The sequence below is a fragment of the Schistocerca gregaria genome, chromosome 4 (assembly GCF_023897955.1).
Source record: "Schistocerca gregaria isolate iqSchGreg1 chromosome 4, iqSchGreg1.2, whole genome shotgun sequence".
NCBI lineage: Eukaryota > Metazoa > Arthropoda > Insecta > Orthoptera > Acrididae > Schistocerca > Schistocerca gregaria.
The window spans coordinates 652,397,142-652,419,818 of NC_064923.1; the positions used below are offsets into that span (position 1 = coordinate 652,397,142).

At 42.2% G+C, this 22,677-nt stretch overlaps 1 protein-coding gene and 1 non-coding gene across 2 annotated transcripts in view; one reads left to right on the plus strand and one right to left on the minus strand.

Moving 5' to 3' along the window:
- LOC126267391 (papilin) overlaps positions 1 to 22,677 on the minus strand; it is a 1,111,154-nt gene that overhangs the window by 663,853 nt on the left and 424,624 nt on the right. The gene's annotated exons all lie outside the window — the stretch shown is intronic.
- Positions 280 to 352, plus strand: Trnav-uac (transfer RNA valine (anticodon UAC)). Its single transcript has one exon. It is a non-coding gene; the product is annotated as a tRNA-Val (tRNA).

The window sequence follows — 22,677 nt, forward strand, 5'->3', positions numbered from 1 at the left end:
AGTTGTTACATCATCCTTCACTCTGGTTATCTTGTGATCTCTTACTGGTAAGAGATTGCTGTTACTTCTAGAGTATGTAACGCCTAACGTATTTTCCGTAGACTATCCGTCACGCGAACTGTTGTGCAGAGTAGTCATATCGAGTGTGGGGGACATTAAGAAAGCATAATCCTCAGCATTCGCTTACACGTACGCCATATCTAAACCGATAAAGCGTCCACACACTGATTCATCACTCAATTCTATCATTCTACAGTTAAAGGATGTGATATATAACCCGGTTCCGTGGTGTAGTGGTTATCACGTCTGCTTTACACGCAGAAGGTCCCCGGTTCGATCCCGGGCGGAACCACGGTTTTTCTTTTTTTCCTTTTCTCTTGTATACATAGAAATTACTTACAAAGATACATATTTAGCATTAGATTACGAAATGGTACTGGTATCGCTGATTTATTCGTACTTCTTAGGAAATACACTCCATGATACGTAAGGGCGCATTCTTCGTTACTTAGGAAGTCTCTAGTAACTGCTCGGAAGAAACGCAATGCTTTGTTTCCCTTCCTCCCACAGTAACTACAGTGATAATTGCTTTGACTACAAGGTCAATGAAGTTTGAACGAGAAACATTTCAGTGCGTTTCACGTGGATTGCTGTACAAAGCCATGAACAGCGTTCCACTCATTACTAGCCTACAGCTTTAAAAGGCGCAGTGAATCGCATTTAATACAGTTTGTCGCGCAGCTCGAGAAAGTCAGCCAAGCGAACCAAAAGACGATCGTGCTTACCTGAAAAATGAAAATAATAGTAAAAACTCAGCGTAATTACTGCTAGTTAGTTTTTAAAATACAGTAAATAATAGTCGGGGAATTAATCAGTACCCTTCGTTTAGCGTCTGCCGATATTATATGCTTTCACGATTTCCAAACGGTACGGTGCACAGCCGCAAAAACGGGAGTAACTTCTGACTTTTTCCGCCATATTTTCCAAATGTGCGCTTTATACATGTGCTACCATTGCAGTAATCTACTGACCTGTGCTCCCCGCCTTAGCGCTAAGTGAAATACAGACAGTGGTGGGTGGACACTTCGACTTTATATGGTATAAATTGTAAAATTGTGAACGTTTGTTGATTAGTATGGTTTTAAAATAATTGCTTGACAAAAGTACTATTCAAAATTTTGGACAATTTTTTTTCAGATGATGTGTTTATACGAACTGCAATTTCTTGCAACCTATGCTGAAGCGATAAACTAAGCAGTGATGTAAACAACTTATAAGAATGTTTTAAGACAATAATAATATGTTGTTGTTGTGGTCTTCAGTCCTGAGACTGGTTGATGCACCTCTCCATGCTACTCTATCCTGTGCAAGCTTCTTCATCTCCCAGTAACTACTGCAACCGACATACTTTTGAATCTGCTTAGTGTATTCATCTCTTGGTCTACCTCTACGATTTTTACCCTCCAATACTAAATTGGTGATCCCTTGATGCCTCAGAACATGTCCTATCAACCGATCCCTTCTTCTAGTCAAGTTGTGACACAAGCTCCTCTTCTCCCCAATTCTATTCAATACCTTCTCAGTAGTCATGTGATCTACCCATCTATTCTTCAGCATTCTTCTGTAGCACAACATTTCGAAAGCTTCTATTCTCTTCTCGTCCAAACTAGTTATCGTCCATGTTTCACTTCCATACATGGCTACACTCCAAACAAATACTTTCAGAAACGACTTCCTGATACTTAAAACTATACTCGATGTTAACAAATTTCTCTTCTTCAGAAACGCTTTCCTTGCCATTGGCAGTCTACATTTTATATCGTCTCTACTTCGACCACCATAAGTTATTTTGTTCCCCAAATAGCAAAACTCTTTTATTACTTTAAGTGTCTCATTTCCTAATCTAATTCCCTCAGCATCACCCGACTTAATTCGACTACATTCCATTATCCTCGATTTGCTTTTGTTGATGTTCATCTTATATCCTCCTTTCAAGACACTATCCATTCCGTTCAACTGCTCTTCCAAGTCCTTTGCTGTCTCTGACAGAATTACAATGTCATCGGCGAACCTCAAAGTTTTTATTTCTTCTCCATGGATTTTAATACCTACTCCAAATGTTTCTTTTGTTTCCTTCACTGCTTCCTCAATATACAGATTGAATAACATCGGGAAAATGTATGGTTACTATTTCTAAAATCTTAGGCTTCTGCAGCTCGTTAAAGATGAAGGTGTTTTTAAAAGAGTGTCGTATATTGCTGCAGGACGTAGTATTGGTCAAAATTAGAAGAAGAGTCCTAAAATTAAATGTACGGAAACCAATATCTGTTGAGATACGGCTCGTTTCACTTGTGAAGACTGACGTGCAGTATCCGACAGTGTAAGTCGTCTTACTGTTGTAGTTCATTACGCGATGGAGGAAGTTAACTTTGCAAAAAGACAACGGCTCTGGTTTAAGCACGACAGGCCACCACCTAATTTTGTATGGATCGTGCGGCAGCACCTCCTCGCAACGTGTCACTGGTGATGCATTGATTGATCGGGAAGTCCAGTAGCATCGCCTCCCCGTTCATCAGACATGAATCCGTTGGATTTCTGGCTGTGGAAACATCTGAAGATATTGGTATGTGCCCAACCCGTCGACAATGTGCAGATATTGCAGGACGTGGGATCTGCGTGAATCACTGAGAACAAGGGGTGAAGGATGTGTCAGGAAGCGTGGTAACCAATTGCATCACTGTGTGTAATGTCTATCTGTATAAAGAAGACAAATGAGACCCATTTCTCAAGATGTATCAGGTCCCGGACATACTCTCGAACACAGAAAAAAAAACAAACAGCGAGGCCCCACGAAGTAATTATCCAAATTGGGCGAAAGTCGGTAGATGTCATGTAAGAGCTTCACAATTTGAGCAAGTCAATAACACGCTGACCCACCTCTGGTCCTTAAGCAAGCTGTTACTGGGCTTGGCTTTGACTGATAAGAGTTGTTGGATGTCCTCTTGAGGATGTCGTGCCAAATTCCGTCCAATAGGTGTGTTAAATCGTCAAAATCCCGAGATGGTTGGAAGGCCCTGACCATAATGCTCCAAACGTTCTCAGTTGGGGAGAGATCCGGCGATCTTGCTGGCCAAGAAGAGGAGCAGTAGAAATTTTCGTCGTGTTCGCAAGGGCATTATCTTTCTGAAATTTATGGCCAGGGTGGGTTGCCATGAAGGGCAACACAATATATGTAGCCGATGTATCGCTGTGCTGTAAGGGTATCGCGGATGACAACCAAAGGTACTAGTACAAAATTAAATGCCATTCCAGACCATCACTCTCGGTTGTCGGACCGTTGGACGGGAGACAGTCAATCTCACTGCTGTCTGGGGTTTTTCCAGGCAGGTCGTCGTTGGTCACTGTGGCTCAGTTCGAGGTACGACTCATCACAATTCTGCTCCAGTCAATGAGGTTTCAGGCGAAGACGTGTCTGGAGACGCCCTGGACAGTGGTTGTGTACCGACCTGACTGTCGTCCGTGGTACGGCTCGACAACCTGGTGACGTTGTTCTACGCCCCCTTTTGTTGTCCTTCATGGCAAAGCATCCTGGGCTTGCATTGATACCTCTTCAATTGAGAATGTTTGGACCGTTCTGGGCAGGGCCCTTCAAACAACTGGGAATTTTGACGTTCTAACGCACCAGTTGGGCAGAATTTTGCACGATATACCTCAGAAGCACATATTACTACCATGGAGAAAATTCCGCATGGTGCATGTTGTATTCAATCGTGATGCAATTTCTGTATTTCATCAACACTCTGAACGTCCACAGATTACAGGAAGCGTCCAATTCCAAGCCGAATAACAGCTTACATAAGGGCCAGAGATAAACCAACGCGTTATTAACCTGCTCGATTTGTGAACATCTTTCTCTTGAGTAAAACAATCAATTTTTCTGAAACTATATCACATGTAACAATTTCCGTCCCATTCAGATAATTCCTTCGTGATGTGTCGTTCTTTTTATCTCAGAGTGTGTCATTACCGGAATTTTCCTTCTGTTCTTGACGTCTACCTCCTGTAGGAATATGCGATACTTTAAACCCTAGTATTTGGGGAAAGATGACAGCCAGTACAAAATCTATGACCAACCCCAAAACCGAATCCTAGATCTGCTCTGAAGGGCGTCGTAATGGAACGGATTGGATGAAATAAAACTTCTAGGAGCCATTTTGCAGTACAAAGTTGAAGATCGGTTGGAGACATCTGCATCCAGCAATGGATGTCACATGGCTGATGTTAACGAGTGTAGACGATATATCACAAACCGTGGCTCGATGTTTCGAGACCAGAAAGTGGGAGTTTGTGGAGGATCGTGCTAAAGGCTTTGCTCGCTTTGGTAGCCCCCTGCAGCCTCCGAAATGAAGCAATCCTTCACAGCGCCGCGGACTCTCTTAGAGATTCAACGTGGAGACCAGCGGTCGGGCATTAGCATCGGCGTTCGCCGATCGGAAGCGTAAAAACTTTCGGCCACTAGGAGAGTCGACGCTGCGACGGCCAAAATTGGAATCAATTGTGCTGCGTTTAGCGGCTGCCGGCGTTTGACGACATATAAAGGCACGCGGAGGGACGACGTCTCAAAAAGACGGGCCCTCTGCTGATGCAGCCATAAATCTTTGCCTGGTGGCGACGACAGCCGTCGATGAAGCTCCAATGGCCGATCCTCGGCCAATGTGTAGGACCATCGGACTGTGTGCCATTACCTTAAACGGCTTTTAGGGAATGTGATGATCACGTGATGCGCTACAAATTTGTTACTGGTAAAAGACATCCTTTTGAGGAGTACATTTATTTGTATTGTTGTTTCTACTGGGTTTTGTAGGGTTAAAAACAGGAAAAAACTGCTGTTTTGTTAATGGAGCTGATAAGAGAAACCATTATGAGCACCTCTTTAAAAATGTGTTGGACCCCATTTGAAACGCAGTACAGCAATGATTCTACGTACATGGATTCGACAAGTCTTTGGTAGATTTCCGGAGATACGTGGCACCAAATGTATACGTACAGATCACGCAATTCGAGGAAATTGCGAGACAGTACTTCCTGCGCGTGGAGCTGGCACACGATAGCATTCCAGGTTTGTTCCCTTGGGTTCAGATGACGCAAATTTGGTGGCCAAGACATCAACGTGAATTGAGTATCATCCTCCTCAAACCACTTTAGGACGATTCTGGTGTTGTGACACAGTCAATTATCCTGCTGGAAGATGCCATCTAAATTGGGTAAGACATCAGTCGTGAACATACAGTTGGTTCGCAATAAAGTTCACGTAGTCTACAGGTTTCATGATGCCTTCAGTTAGTACCATAGGTCCCACGGAAACCCTGTTGAACGTACCCCAGAGCATAATACACCCTCCAAAGGCCAGCGTTCTTGGCGCGGTGCAGCTTCCGAGAAGACATTCGCCTAGATGGCATATGCTGACACGACTATCGATTCGATGCAACCAGAAAACTTATTCATCTGACCAGGCGACAAGTTTCCATTGATCCACGATCGAGTCTCCATGATCACGTGCCTACTGTCACGTCTACTGCTTTACAGAACGTGAAAATCCCCGACCTCCACTGTCAGTGATAAGGGGTAGAAGTGCCGTACCTTGTCGCCTACTCGTACTTTCACCGTGCGTCCACTACTTTCCATAGATGCTCACGGCAGTAGGATACGAAGAGCCGCCAGTTTCGCCGTCCCCGAAATGCCGGTTCCCAATGCGGGGCCATAACAATCTGCATCTTCGTCAAAGTTGCGTATATCTGTGGATTCCCCCATTTGCGACCCGTACGACATTAGAAAGATCCTCCTTTCGTCTCTGCTCCGCTTATACAGAGTGGTCAGAAACAGCCTGAAAAGCTTGTAAGGGTGTTGTAGGATAGATCGTGCTGAAAATATTTGTTGAGAAGAAAATTCGATTCGTTTGCTTGTTTCCGAGTTAATTAGCATTGATATTAGCCAATCGGGCCGCTGCGCGTGCAAATTCAGGCAGCCCACCGGAGACTGTACCGCCAAACGCGTCTTTCTTTTAGTTTCCTTAATCATTGGACGGTAGTAAAGATCGAACCCGAGTGAAAGGCTGAACAATCTGGTGCGTTATCATCAACCCTGTGAGAATAACTGACACAAACAGTATTTGGCGAGCCGTTTGAATTTGAACACACAATGGCCTGATTGGCTAACTTCAATGCTAGTTAACTCGGAAACGGCTCAACGTATCGAATATTTTTCTGAACATTATTTCCCAGGACAGCCTACCGTGCAACAGTCTTACAAGCTTTCCAGACTGCTTCTGGCCACCATGTATACTTTCCTTACTTCAGTGCCAGCAGACTGTATGCAACCTCACGGTGGACAGCGGTCATAATGATTTGGTTCAAATGTGTATATCATTCAGTAAGACCACATCGGCACGTTTCGTGACGGGTATGTTTACGAAGCGCGACAGCGTCACTGAGATGTTCATCCAACTCCAGAAGCAGTCATTACAAGAGAATTACTGTACATCTTAGTTTACTGTTGCTATTCCGCCAGGGGACGTACTAAGAAGAGTCAGCAGGTCCATTACATTCCCATCCGTACATCCTTCTAAAAGATAGTAAGAGCAAAGAAGTAAAATTCGAGCTTGTCTTTTATCAAGTGTACCGATATAGAATTTGGGCTGTACCACTGTGGATTTTTCCGATTCGACGATATCAAGTAAAGTATGCTACATGATATGTTACGCATGAATGTTAACGGTTTTATAGTGGTAACTATTTAATACAAAACCACAAAGTGTTTGTTTTGTATTATCTTTGTTATATGAGCGCCGCAGAGATCGGAAGAGAGTTGACGGTTGTTCTTCGCGCGACACGGGCATTTTGCGTCATGGATTAACTCTTCACCGAGTCGACAGACATCTGCAGCAAGAATCCATAGGCTACGCAATATCTCCTGCAGAGATTATTAATAAATACACACTGTAAAACTAGTAACGTTGATGTTAACATCATTAGCTGATGCTCAGGCTACGATGAACGTATATATGTTGCCTGTTACTGAAAGCTGTTATAAATACGCGGCATCATTTTGTACTCTGTGATGACAAATAAACCAACATGAAGAGTGTGTCAGGTTAAAAACTATTCTTTGAGTTATGACTGTTTTTGAAGGAACGCTTGAGAAGTTACTCAAAATAGTCTCTTGTTAAATGATGACTCAAATAAGTGATCGCATCTAAATCAAATGCAATAGCCAAGAATTGAGGAAAGTCATCTAAACAAAGTTATCTTTCGTTTTTGAAAGATATCGAATAATTATATTTTAGCTGAGTAATAAGTGTTTCATAGTACAGTGAAATTTACTATTTAGAAGCAAAGGAAAAATATTTTTCAGCTAATTAAAAATATCAAAAAGATGAAAAATGATATCTATTAAAGTTTATCATGGAATAATAGCACGTAATTCAGAGATCCAGTGTATTTAGGTGCCACCGAGTCAGTACTCTATCAAATACAATCGCCGGATATCTAAGCAACAAGAAAATCAACAACTACTGTGATAACAGTTGCGTGAAGTCCTTATACGCTTTCATCCCTGTTAGAACGAAGACGAACCTGCAAACTAATAAATAGAAATATATAGTGATGTACACGTAGCTGTGCACAGCCGACGAAAATATTTTTATATATAATCAATCGTAATGAAGTGTCAAAGCTACGTTTAAAAAGAAGTTACCACACAAGACAACGAACCTTCCCACAAACGTGTCTTGGCAGTGGGAGAATTGAGGGGTCTGTCCTTTGAAGTGTTGGGAACACCATCCCATTCCCCACATTTAGCTCTCTGAGAGTTCCATCTCTTCGCAAAACTCGAAAGTCTTCCCTCCTGGCCAGCGTTGTTCTTCCAACCGTGAAGCGATTGCAGCTGTAGACGAGTATTTTGGAGCTCTTCCATAGGAATACTACAAATATGGATCAGTGTCACTGGAAAACCGCTGCAAGAAGAGTATCGATGCCAAAGGAGAAAATGTTCGAATATAAAAGTTATCTGTAAATATAAATCTCATTTGCACTATCAGGCCGATAACTTCTTATGACAACTCTTTGTTGTCTGCACTTAACTGCTCGGCCATCGTCACTGGTCGGTATTGATGAAACTTGTCGAAACTTAAGCGCACTGCTGAAAGTCCAAAAAGTGTCACACACTTATACGTGAATTTGCTGTTAAGCAATGTGATGTAATCAACAGAGCTAGACGTATTTCTGCGTGTGTATACCAAGACTGCACAACCACCCATTTCAAAAGCCATACGTACTTGCAAAGGTATCTTTTAACCACAGACTCACACGCTGTAAATCGTTTCATTGCTAGCATGATATACAGAATGAGCTGAAAAGTGAAGTAGAATGCTTGTTTTCATCTCATTTAACCGAAGAATAAAAGCTATTTTGACAGATTAATCTGAAGATAGTATGGAAGCTGGGCTTTTCAAATAGTGCAAAAAGTCTAGTAGGAATTTAATATTCTAGATACGGAGGAAGCAGATAATTTATCGGGGACAACTGTCATTGTTCATTCCGTAGGAGACAAGAAGAGCGGTACAGATGCCACGTGTATTTAATTACGTCGTAAAACGCGTTTTTATGGTGCGTATAATGTTGATTTACTTGAGCCTGGAGGCGTGCCGCCCCCCTGGAGAAGACAAAAAGCACGGACCCGCCGCCACTCACGTGTGGTGTCGGTACTCGGTAGCTCACCACCAGGGGCGTTGTCCCACACTGTGAAACGCGGCAGGCTGCAGTCAAAGAAATGATACATTCTAGCGCTTCCTCAAGGAGCTTCACAGTGTGATAGCAGTGCAGGAAAATTGTTTTGTATAATGAAGTTTCAAGTAGGAGACTGGCGGTGACCTACACGGTTTATCGAATTACATCGGCTGAATCGTTACACACAGATACAACCAGGGGAGACCACTTAACACGTTCTCGAGCCACTGGCCGAAGAGTTGGCGACACAACTTGTGATGAATTTCAACGGCAGTTCGGTGGTGAATAATGTGGATTATGTTTTGTTTCTTTTCAGGAACTATAGACACTCGTGGTTAGGTGTACAGATAGGAAAGTCGGCGTTCTTTAGACAATAAGAAGAAGGATTTTACTGTGGCTCTCGATCTGATTATATCGTGCTATTGTTGAATAAGCTCGGATGATGGAAAGCTGTGGCATTTCTTTGATATCTTAGGTGGAGTCTTTTAGCTATATCATCAAACATTTCCCTTTCTTTGTTTATGCAGATGTAACAGACGAAAATGTTTGAAGTTGTATCATGAACGTACAAGAAAAAACGAGTCGGAGCAAACAAAACGAAAGCTCTTGCACTACTAGAAAAAAGTAATAGGAAATCACCAGTTATGGAAACGTAAAGATGTGATGACTAATTACATTCGTAATTCTTGAGATGAGAAACTTATTGACAGATTAAAACTGAGTGCCGGGTAGAGAGTCGTACGCGGATCTTGACCTAACGCGTTTGTAAGACTTTTTAAAAGGGTAGGAAAATGAATGAAACTGTCAAACGGGCCCCGCAGTGCAGCAAGCAAGCTCAGTCGATTGGAATATCGCCCACAATATGATTCAAATTTCGCTCTAGAACAAAGTTTCAGTCTGGGAGGACGTTTTATAAAAGCCTGAGTGGAAATGTTCATTCCATAGACATGTTGTTGTGGTCTTCAGTCTACACTATGGTTTGATGCAGATCTCCATGCTACTTTATCCTGTGCAAACTTCTTCACCACCCAGTAATTACTGCAACCTACATCGTTATGAATCTGTATTCATCTCTTTGTCTCCCTCTACGATTTTTACCCTCCACGCTGCCCTCTAGTACCAAATTGGTAATCCCTTGATGCCTCAGAATATGCCCTACCAACCGACCCCTTCTTCTAGTGAAGTTGCGCCACAAATTTATCTTCTCTCCAATTCTATTTAATATCTCCTCATTAGTTATGTGATCTACCCATCTAATCTTCAGCATTCTTCTGTAGCACCACATTTCGAAAGCTTCTATTCTCTTCTTGTCCAAACTGTTTATCGTCCATGTTTCACTTCCATACATGGCTACACTCCATACAAATACTTTCAGAAACGACTTCCTGACACTTAAATCTATACTCGATGTCAACAAATTTCTCTTCTTCAGAAACGATTTCCTTGCCATTGGCAGTCTACATTTTATATCCTCTCTACTTCGACCATCATCAGTTATTTTGCTCCCCAAATAGCAAATCTCACTTACTACTTTAAGCGTCTCATTTCCTAATCTAATTCCCTCAGCATCACCCGACTTAATTCCACTAAATTTCATTATCCTCGTTTTGCTTTTGTTGATGTTCATCTTATACCCTCCTTTCAAGACACTGTCCGTTCCGTTCAGCAGCTCTTCCAAGTCCTTTGCTGTCTCTGAAAGAATTACAATGTCATCGGCGAACCTCAAAGTTTTTATTTCTTTTCTGTGGATTTTAATTCCTACTCCGAATTTTTCTTTTGTTTCCTTTACTGCTTGCTCAATATACAGATTGAATAACATCGGGGAGAGGCTACAACCCTGTCTCACTCCCTTCTCAACCACTGCTTCCCTATCATATCCTCCGACTCTTACAACTGCGATCTGGTTTCTGCACAGATTGTAAATAGCCTTTCGCTCCCTGTATTTTACCCCTGCCACCTTTAGAATTTGAAAGAGAGTATTCCAGTCAACATTGTAAAAAGCTTTATCTAAGTCTACAAATGCTTTTATTGTAACAATTCATTAACAGAGATGCGTGTATGTTGATTGTGACTGAATATATATTACTCTTTAGACATTTTGTTGTCATTATAAGCTTTGTTTCTAATGACCGATTAACTTGTACTACAGAATAGGAGTCCCTTTATTTTCGTCCTATCACCCAGCCAAGTTTCGACTATATCAGAGAGCGACCTTTGGCATATCCCCCCCCCTCCCCCCATCATCCTGCGAGTCTATTTCGGAGATTTTCCCACCATGTCTGAAGTTCTAGACGTTGGCTGATGGATTAATTCCGACATTCCTTTCCTTCCGAGATGGTGGCAGTTTCGGTTGTCTTCAGCAGCGGACTGCGTCAGAATACTAATTAATTAAGTCGAAGCAAGGCACCTACAACAGATAACATTCTCTCAGAACTATTCAGATGATATCATGATAAAACTGTTTCAGTTGTTACGCAAGTTGTGAGAGACAGGTGAAATAGCCTGTGATTTCACGAGGAATGTAATAGTTCCTTTTCGAGAGAAGATGGCTGATAACAGATGTGAGTATTGTCAAATCATCAGTTCAACGGCTAGATTGCAAAATACTGACAATTATTTACGTAGGCTCACCTCGGGGAAAGTCAGTTTACGCTCCGGAGCGATGAAGTATCACGCAGGATTATTGACAACTTTAACAGATAGAAAACTGCAGCAATGGGAGTCTAAGGACATGAAAGGGAAACAGTAGTTGAAAAGAGGTTTAGACTGAGTTGTAGCCTATCCCTGATGTTGTTCAATCTTTATTTTAGATAAATAGTTAAGGAAACCAATAGGAAATTTGTAAGCGGAATGCCGGCCGGAGTGGCCGTGCGGTTCTAGGCGCTACAGTCTGGAACCGAGCGACCGCTCCGGTCGCATGTTCGAATCCTGCCTCGGGCATGGATGTTTGTGAGGTCCTTAGGTTAGTTAGGTTTAATTAGTTCTAAGTTCTCATAAGTCAAGTCGGATAGTACTCAGAGCCATCTGAAACATTTTTTTTTAAGCGGAATTAAAATTCAGCGAGAAATAAATTTTTGTGGTTGTTCGTGGCACTGTAGTTCTGTTAGAGACGGTATATAAATTGGAAGATCAGTTGAAGGGAATGGACAGTGTCTTGAAAGAAGAATATAAGATAAACAAGGACGCAGCAAAACACAGGAATGGAACGTAGACGAATTAAATGAAGTGATGCTGAAGGAATTATGTATGTGTTGCTCTTGGACGCCAAAACATTTCAAACAACAAGAGAACAGAAGGACGTGAAACGTGCTGTTATAGAGGGATTGCGAATATTATATGGGTAGATTGGATAAGTGAGGAGGAGGTGCTGAATCGAACTGGGGAGATAAGAAATTTATGGCACATCTTGTCAAAAGGAAGGGGGCGGTTGATAAGATGATTTTGATGCATCAACGAATCAGCAGTTTGATAACAGGAGGAAGTGTGGGATGTAATAATTATAGAGGGGGACCAAGATTCGAATACAGTAAGCAGGTTTGAATTGCGGGGATTGTGCAGAGATGAAGAATTCTGCAGGACTGATTGGCGTGGAGAGATTATCCAACCATTCTTCGTACTGAAGACCACAACAGCACCGGAAGATTGACTAGCTAGCTGTTGTGCGGAGACCTTTGGTGAGGGGACAGATCCCCCACGTGGGGCCACACAGCGGGGGTGGTGCCCTCCCAAAGGGAAAGCTGGGACCGGGCGCACGTGCAGGCCGGGACTCCGCCAGCTCTGGGGACCCTGGTTCTTGACCCGCGCTGCCACGCCCCGATCCCTTCTCCCTTTCATGTCCGCCGCGACACGTCACGCTTTCGTAGCCAACAGCACTGCCACTTTGTCCCTTAAGCCTGAGGATTGGCTACATTGATGGCTTAACAAATGGTTGGTTCACGTCATATTTAACACAAGGAGTGCCGAAATATATACTGAATAATTCGACTGAGGACTTTTTGCGACTACCTCCTGAGTGTGGCGGTGGCCAACAGCGACGGGTGTACAGGGTGTTACAAAAAGGCACGGCCAAACTTTCAGGAAAAGTTCCCCACACATAAACAAAGAAAATATGTTATGTGGACATGTGTCCGGAAACGCTTACTTTCCATGTTAGAGCTCATTTTATTACTTCTCTTCAAATCACATTAATCATGGAATGAAAACACACAGCAACAGAACGTACCAGCGTGACTTCAAACACTTTGTTACAGGAAATGTTCAAAATGTCCTCCGTTAGCGAGGATACATGCATCCACCCTCCGTCACATGGAATCCCTGATGCGCTGATGCAGCCCTGGAGAATGGCGTATTGTACCACAGCCGTCCACAATACGAGCACGAAGAGTCTCTGCATTTGGTACCGGGACTGCGTAGACAAGAGCTTTCGAATGCCCTCAGAAATGAAAGACAAAGAGGTCAGGAGAGCGTGGAGGCCACGGAATTGGTCCGCCTCTACCAGTCCATCGGTCACCGAATCTGTTGTTGAGAAGAGTACGAACACTTCGACTGAAATGTGCAGGAGCTCCTTGGTGCATGAACCACATGTTGTGTCGTACTTGTAAAGGCACAAGTTCTAGCAGCACAGGTAGAGTATCCCGTATGAAATCATGATAACGTGCTCCATTGAACGTAGGTGGAAGGACATGGAGCCCAATCAAGACATCACCAACAATGCCTGCCCAAACGTTCACAGAAAATCTGTGTTGATGGCGAGATTGACAGATGCGTGCGGATTCTCCTCAGCCTACACATGTTGATTGTGAAAATTTACAATTTGATCACGTTGGAATGAAGCCTCATCCGTAAAGAGAACATTTGCACTGAAATGAGGATTGACACAGTCTTGGATGAACCATTCGCAGAAGTGTATCCGTGGAGGCCAATCAGCTGCTGATAGTGCCTGCACACGCTGTACATGGTACGGAAACAAGTGGTTCTCCCGTAGCACTCTCCATACAGTGACGTGGTCAACGTTACCTTGTACAGCAGCAACTTCTCTGACGCTGACATTAGGGTTATCGTCAACTGCACGAAGAATTGCCTCGTCAATTGCAGGTGTCCTGGTCGTTCTAGGTCTTCCCCAGTCGCGAGTCATAGGCTGGAATGTTCCGTGCTCCCTAAGACGCCGATCAATTGCTTCGAACGTCTTCCTGTCGGGACACCTTCGTTCTGGAAGTCTGTCTCGATACAAACGTACCGCGCCACGGCTATTGCCCCGTGCTAATCCATACATCAAATGGGCATCTGCCAACTCCGCGTTTGTAAACATTGCACTGACTGCAAAACCACGTTCGTGATGAACACTAACCTGCTGATGCTACGTACTGATGTGCTTGATGCTAGCTCTTTAGAACTATGAGTCGCATGACAACACAAACACCGAAGTCAACATTACCTTCCTTCAATTGGTCCAACTGGCGGTGAATCGAGGAAGTACAGTACATACTGACGAAACTAAAATGAGCTCTAACATGGAAATTAAGCGTTTCCGGACACATGTCCACATAACATCTTTTCTTTATTTGTGTGTGAGGAATGTTTCCTGAAAGTTTGGCCAAACCTTTTTGTAACACCCTGTATAGATGTTTCTGAATAAATTTTCACAGTATTCTATTATTGACATATTAGCAGGTGACTCTACAAATAACTGATGGGAGAGCCCTTGATACATCTTAAAGAAGATTAAAGAGACCCACCAGGGTACACACAAATTCCAACAGAGGCGTTCTCGTTGGGATGCTATTAGCACCATTACAGTAGCTATCTAATTTCTTTGTGGAGAACAAATATGTATTGGCTGTTCGCCAACAGGAAATGTAGTGTGAGGAGGGCTATGCGAGAGGCGTTCAATCAGAAAGTAAAGTTCTATGTACTGACTTGGCAGAAAATCCTAAGAAATTTTCGTCTTATGTCAAAGCTGTAGGTGGATCAAAACAAAAGTCAGACACTCTGTGACCAAAATGATACTGAAACAGAGGATGACAGACTAAAGGCCGAAATACTAAATGTCTTTTCCAAAGCTGTTTCACAGAGGAAGACTGCACTGTAGTTCCTTCTCTAGATTGTCGCACAGATGACAAAATGGTAGATATCGAAATAGACGACAGAGGGATAGAGAAACAATTAAAATCGCTCAAAAGAGGAAAGACCGCTGGACCTGATGGGATACCAGTTCGATTTTACACAGAGTACGCGAAGAAACTTGCCCCCCTTCTTGCAGCGGTGTACCGTAGGTCTCTAGAAAAGCGTAGCATTCCAAAGGATTGGAAAAGGGCACAGGTCATCCCCATTTCAAGAAGGGACGTCGAACAGATGTGCAAAACTATAGACCTGTATCTCTAACGTTGATCAGTTGTAGAATTTTGGAACACGTATTATGTTAGAGCTAATGACTTTTCTGGAGACTAGAAATCTACTCTGTAGGAATCAGCATGGGTTTCGAAAAAGACGGTCGTGTGAAACCCAGCTCGCGCTATTCGTCCATGAGACTCAGAGGGCCATAAACACGGGTTCACAGGTAGATGCCGTGTTTCTTGACTTCCGCAAGGCGTTCGATACAGTCCCCCACAGTCGTTTAATGAACAAAGTAAGAGCATATGGACTATCAGACCAATTGTGTGATTGGATTGAAGAGTTCCTAGATAACAGAACGCAACATGTCATTCTCAATGGAGTGAAGTCTTCCGAAGTAAGAGTGATTTCAGGTGTGCCGCAGGGGAGTTTCATAGGACCGTTGCTATTCACAATATACGTAAATGACCTTGTGAATGACATCGAAAGTTCACTGGGGCTTTTTGCAGATGATGCTGTGGCGTATCGAGAGGTTGTAACAATGGAAAATTGTACTGAAATGCAAGAGGGTCTGCAGCGAATTGACGCATGGTGCAGGGAATGGCAACTGAATCTCAATGTAGACAAGTGTAATGTGCTGCGAATACATAGAAAGATAGATCCCTTATCATTTAGCTACAGAATAGCAGGTCAGCACCTGGAAGCAGTTAATTCCATAAATTATCTGGGAGTACGCATTAGGAGTGATTTAAAATGGAATGATCATATAAAGCTGATCGTCGGTAAATCAGATGCCAACCTGAGATTCATTGGAAGAATCCTAAGGAAATGTAATTCGAAAACAAAGGAAGTAGGTTACAGTACGCTTGTTCACCCACTGCTTGAATACTGTTCAGCAGTCTGAGATCCTTACCAGATAGGGTTGATACAAGAGATAGAGGAGATCCAACGGAGGGCAGCGCGCTTCGTTACAGGATCATTTAGTAATCGCGAAAGCGTTACGGAGATGACAGTGGAAGACTCTGCACGAGAGACGCTCAGTAGTTCGGTACGGGCTTTTGTTAAAGTTTCGAGAACATACCTTCACCGAAGAGTCAACCAGTATATTGATCCCTCCTACGTATATCTCGCGAAGAGACCATGAAGATAAAATCAGAGAGATTAGAGCCCACGCAGAATCATACCGACAATCCTTCTTTCCACGAACAATACGAGACTGGAATAGAAGGGAGGACCGGCAGAGTTACTCGAGGTACCCTCCGCCACACACCATCAGGTGGCTTACGGAGTATGGATGTAGATATAGATGCTCTCCAGAAATCGTGGTGATTCGATGTCTCCAGTCACTTTCTGCAACCTTATCTTAATGTTTATACGTGAACATCAATAACTGAAATACTGAAATTTAATATTATTATACAATGAGGCCAACGAAACTTATATTATTTGAAAAGTACATTGCCATAGATGTGCAGCAAGACAATGATGTGTGTAAGTAGCCGTCGAGACAGGTTAAAGCAAGTAGACATACACACACATGAGAGAAGGCTTCCTCTGTCTTGCATCGCTATCAGCTTCTTCCCTCTTCTCGATCAGGTACTTTGGTAGAAATGACACATGGAAGTAACAAAATTTCGAGAAATTTCATTCTAGGGATGTTCGTCTTTAAATATTGCACATGGTTGATTTGCAGTAACACATGCAAGCCGGGCAGCTACAGTGTCACAAGTCCTAGGTCGCTGATGCTGTCAACAGTGCCAAACAAAAAACCGTACAATCGAAGCCTTCGGGGCCAAAACAAACTGTACGTATCGTTGTTTATTGATGTCGCTTTTTCGCTTACTTTTGTCTAAAAGAAAACGGGACTAACTTTGTGTTCATTTCTCGCCGTTACCATAAAATATGAAGTAAATTCCCAACATTAAATTTCTTCATTTTGATTGGCCACGGCTTCCTTTATTATACAGAAACCGTATTTCCTCCAGCCTGTGCCTTAAAGAATAACACTAAAGGATTGGACTGAAAGACGAAGAGCTAGAGAGACAGGAATAAAGTGGACAATGATAACGATAATTCTATGGTTTTTTTTGAAGGATACATTTAAATGGGCACTGAGGGAAAATGATAATAATTTTAAGAGTTACAATTGCGGTGTGATGAATTTACAGATTGGATTCTGTAATGCTAAACATTTCGCATCAGAGGTTACTTTACGTGATACAACGGCATTCTCATCGTGTTCACTGCCGTTAACACAAAATTCATTTTTCAACGCACTGCATCAAGGACGCACTTGAAATGACCGAACAATTAAAAAGAATTCAAAGAATTATTTCAATAATATTTGTAGCTACAATGCAGCATTCGTTGTGTTCTGTTCTGGGGCTTATTTCTTACTCTTTTCCTCATAGCTTTCGTGTAAGGACTAAAAATATGCGTAGTGTTCCAGTAAGAACTAAGAAATCGCAAACGAATAAATTCCAGTTAATCTCATCAAAAAACTGTCTTTCGTTACTTTACAAACACAACTGGGCAAATTTTCGATCGCATGCAATATTACTGTACTTGAATACTTCCCGAGTCTCAAGCTCTGAGAGGTAGAAGCACTCAGGCTTGGTCTGATGTGAACATCGCTCTATCGCTCTACCGAAGTTTAGCACAGTTCACGTGTCTCGTCAAATTCTTAACGTCCTGACAGGCTGTTCCAGTGGACGAGTAAAGATTGAAAGAATTCTTGATTCCAAACCCTTTCACTCGATTGATAAATTTCTTAGTATAAGCAATGTACTCAGGAACGAAGTCGCCGTCACGAACCTCCTTTAAGCAGTTTCGATTTGGGATCCTTGCAAAGTAAAGTTGGATTGGAGAGAGAGAGAGAGAGAGAGAGAGAGAGAGAGAGAGGGGGGGGGGGCGGAAGGGTCAAAGAAGAGCTGCACGTTTCGCCACTGGTTTGTTTAGTCAGCGTGAGACCTTTAACCGGCTGAGGGTGACGTCACAAGAGACACGTTAGGCATCGTGAAGAGCATTACTTAAACTTCAAAGACTCCATGTTCCAATAACAGTCGAGAAACATAGTAGTCACTACAATGCACATATTGCGAAGTGAACACAACACTAAAATTACAAAAATTTGTGCTAATACAGAGGGAACCAAAAGTCCAAAAGTACATCTTCCTGCGTACGATCGGCGAATGTGTGGGAAGGAAGGGGCGGGGGGGGGGGGGGGGGGGGAGAGGGGAGGCTTTAAGAAAGAGGTGGTACTGGTTAGGGTACACCGTGTATCCTGTTGTACAGACACCTTGTGATGGCTATAGAGTATAGACGTAGATTTAAAAACAAACGATGACGTAATGGGAGATCGGTTGATGCCATTTGGAAACATGAAAGAGAAATACGGATACGTTTGACTTCAAACTGTAATGAATAGCGCCGGCCGGTGTGGCCGTGCGGTTCTAGGCGCTTCAGTCTAGAACCGCGTGACCGCTAAGATCGCAGGTTCGAATCCTGTCTCGGCCATGGATGTGTGTGATGTCCTTAGGTTAGTTAGGCTTAAGTAGTTCTAAGTTCTAGGGGACTGATGACCATAGATGTTAAGTCCCATAGTGCTCAGAGCCATTTGAACCTATTTGTAATGAATAGCAGTATGATAAACAGCTAATTAAGATAGTGACTGTTCCTCGTGTGCATTGAGGAAAATTTCTAGAGTATGTCAAGTCGTTTAAATAGTTAGGGATAATAATAAGGGATATGAAATGAGATGAACGTGTTAAGGTCTGTAGTGGGAAAGGCGAATAGAAGACAGATTCGTTATAAGAATTCTGGGCGGGTGCAGACCATCTTGAAAGGAAATCTCAAAGAAGACTAGTGAGAACAGCTTAAAGTATTTACGAAATAGGCATGACACCTGTCACAGACGAAATCAGAGGCTTGGTTGTAGGATCGTAACAGGTTGGTATGCTCCTTACAAAACGACAGAGATGTTCGCGGGGCTTACAGGAAAATTCTCGGGAGAAAAACGACTTTGTTTTCAATAAACGCCATTATGTAAATTCGGAGAACCGATTTTCGAAAAAGACTACTAATGTTGATACGAAGTACCGTGGGCTATGCAAAACTCTACGCAAAACAGTCTTCTTTTTTCCTTTCTGCTGTTTCATACGAGAAAAGCTTTGGAAATGAAACTATGTTTCTACAGTAGACTATCTGTAGATATGGTCTTGAATTAATAACTGTCGTAGCTCTTGTAATAGAATGTTTTAACTGAACTAATCACTAAAGCTTCTTTCCAACAGAAACTGAGCCGTCATAAATAATACAAATCCTGTACTGGATTGCGAAATATATGTCTTAATATGCATCGCAAGCGAAAAAGAACTATTAAGACATCCACTAGAGCAAGTGGATAAAGTACCACGCGTCAGAGTAAGGATGCTAACAAGCACTTTGCGCTCTCGAGGAAATAAAACAAGGGATGGACGTACTATAGCACTTGTAGTGACACGCTCGTTGAACACACCGCAGGAGGCGCGCTAAGCTGCCAAGGACAAGAGCCACAGAAGAATGGTTAACATTTATGGATGTAGTCTGGCAGACAGATAACACATACAGGATCATGTCCGACAAACCGAAGTACAAGAACTAGACAGTAATAAATGACGTCTCTTACTCGAACAGTTCCCTATCGTTATTTGAAACTAGGTACACCACGCTGACTCCAGTTACTGTCTTTCGATGCCAAAGCTCTTATACGAAGTCATTTGAGAAAGTTATGCATTACGAAAATTATTTTCTCCCGTTCTTCCCTGGGTCTATAGCTTTTTTCCTCTTAACAATTGCGCAGCACACTGTATAAACTAACTCTAAATGATGTTCATGTTTGAACGAAACCTTACTTTCAGAACATCTAGGTCTGCATAGACTACGGAAGCTATTATATAGGGCGTGTAAAAGGATTTTTTTCTAATTAATAAGTATTTGTTTCACATTATTAATTTGTTTCACTCTTTAATGATAGGAGGAGTATGTGTTCATTTAATACATTTCCGCACATGCATAATAGGAAAATAGTATATCTAAAGCACGAAGGGAGTGCGTAAGTGATTTTTATTAACAGGAAACTCTGTGGTACGTGCTGCCAATGACAACACCATTATGCAACTCGAACAAAACCAGTTTACTATCTTGTTAAGCAATAAAAGCACAGTACCATCAAGGCAGAATAATTTTGTCAAAAATTATGATTGATTGGTACATCTCTATCGAGTTTCTGACTTAGATACCATTGTCAAGTTACGCATAGATACAGTTAAATGGAACAATATTGGTAAAAAGTGGTGTTATCCGCGACATTATAGCGCTATACATAAATCGTCGAACATGCAACGGGTTTTTACTACAGGACCCGACACCGTGCACTTTTTCAGCATCTACTGTCTTCGAGACACGACTCTGCGGTTGGCGTGACCACGAGGTTAAAGTTATCTATGTGCCGTTACTGTCAAATGTATTTCACTAGCGTTCCAGTGAATAGCATTCTTACAAGACACCAACAGTATTGTTTGTGACCATCTACTACAGAGAACAGTGGTATTTACCATGCATAAAGCCAGTCGGAAATCGTTTGTCTTTGAAATAGCAGAGATTCCTCTTTTTTATATATGGTAGTTTGTGGCGACGAGAACAACAACCTCGTTTCTGTCGCCAGCACGATTTACACCATCGTTTTGTAAGTGGGCAACCGTCTCGCATAGCTGAGGGAGACTGGAATGGCCTTGTTTGCTTACCAGCGTGCAACAAGGCCAAAGTTACCACAAAACGTAGCGACGCGGCGCTAGCATTTTCCGCGTCATTTGCTCCATGCCGTCAACGCCGATAAATTTCTTCTGATGGGTTGACGTCGTATCGGATATTCTGCCTCAGAAATAAAATAACGGTTGTTGTAGGTTTGAATTTTACAAGTAGATTTGAAATTCTGTGCTTCTACGGTAAACATGAGATGCGGAGCGTATTGTTCTTTAATAAGTCGTAAGTAGCCACCAGACTACATGAATCGCTTCGAAATAATAAAGTTTCCTGCAGATGTTGCCCAAATATCAGCCGTGTTACATTATACTCAATGCTTCCAGATGGAAAATGTACAGTAGATTGCCAAATTTAAATGCCAGAAATAAAAGAAGTGAAGTGAACCTTTCACATTTTTCGCAGTTGTTTATAGAAATGAATCGGCTAGAAAAGGAGTTTAGGGTGGAAGTTGAAGACGGCATAGGGAAGAATTCGTCTGTTTAATAAGTCGTATGGTATGTTTGATGCAGGTAACTGTTAGACGCTGAGCGTGAGGAGGAACAAGGCTCCAGAACTCTTCGCGTACAGCCTCTGTATGTTGTCATACCGATTAAAATATCAAAGAACAATCACACCACTTGATGCGCTGAATCAGCAGCGGTCAACAGACCCCCATTAGTAACAGAAAGCTCTGCAAAAAGGGTGGGGTGTTTAAAGAAAAGTATCACATGTCACTACTCGTAGACGCAACATAATTGTTTAAAAACGATAATGGAATATCAGAAACCGATTTTCACTGACGTGTTTACATGTTAAGCCTAAACTGATTTCTCTAGCCAGATCAAATATCAGTTTTCCAAGCGTCGGTTAATTCACATTTATGATTCCAAATCAGCTGTTCTGGATTCGTCAGCACGATGAAGTAAGATTATCACAATTCCTTCGCATTTTTAATAAAGAGTGAGTACATTTTTCCCTTACGGTTGTTAGTGAAGGATGAGCAATTGTTGAAAAAGAGGTGTTTAAAATTATTACCCAGTCCGTTAGCGTGTGCGACAACTGCCTCATCACGTGTGTTGTGAAAAAAAGCGCGAAATGATCACTGATGCAACAATCTGCAGTCTCTAAATGACAAGAAAACTTCCAAATAAGTAAAGATACATTCCTAAACGTGTAACAGATTTAGTGAATTGTTTTGTCAGCAGGCATTACGTACGAGAGACTTTGAAATTAAAAGACGGAGTGTGCTTAGCACTTTACAAATCAATCTACTGTGCAAATATGTTTTTTTAGGAAATCTGCTTAATTTTGCTAATTTAGTAAATGTGTCTGCATTTCTGTAAAATGTAAAATGTTCTGCTTTTCAACGAAACAAATAAAACTAACAATGTGCTGGTCAGTCAAATACTTATTTTTTGCTTCACAACACACAAAATCGCTTCGCCTAGATTCTCCAACATCTAAAAACGCAGGTACCAACCTGACGAACCTATCACGTTTCAGATGTGGTAAGTAGATCGTTTACACGTAATGAATGTGGACTGTGAGCTGAGGTCCTGCAGTCCAATTCACGTTTCCAGAATATATATGATATTTATGTTATCGGCAAATCTGTTTTTCGAACATCAGATTTGCTATCTCATGAAAACGTACAAAAAGAGTACGCTCGATCTATAACGTCTTTCGAGGCATTTCTCCTCTGCGAGGCTGAAACAACACAAAGAACAGATTTAAGACTGTTCGCTGGGCCGTCGAGTCTCTCGCCGTTTCTACGGTTGTCTCT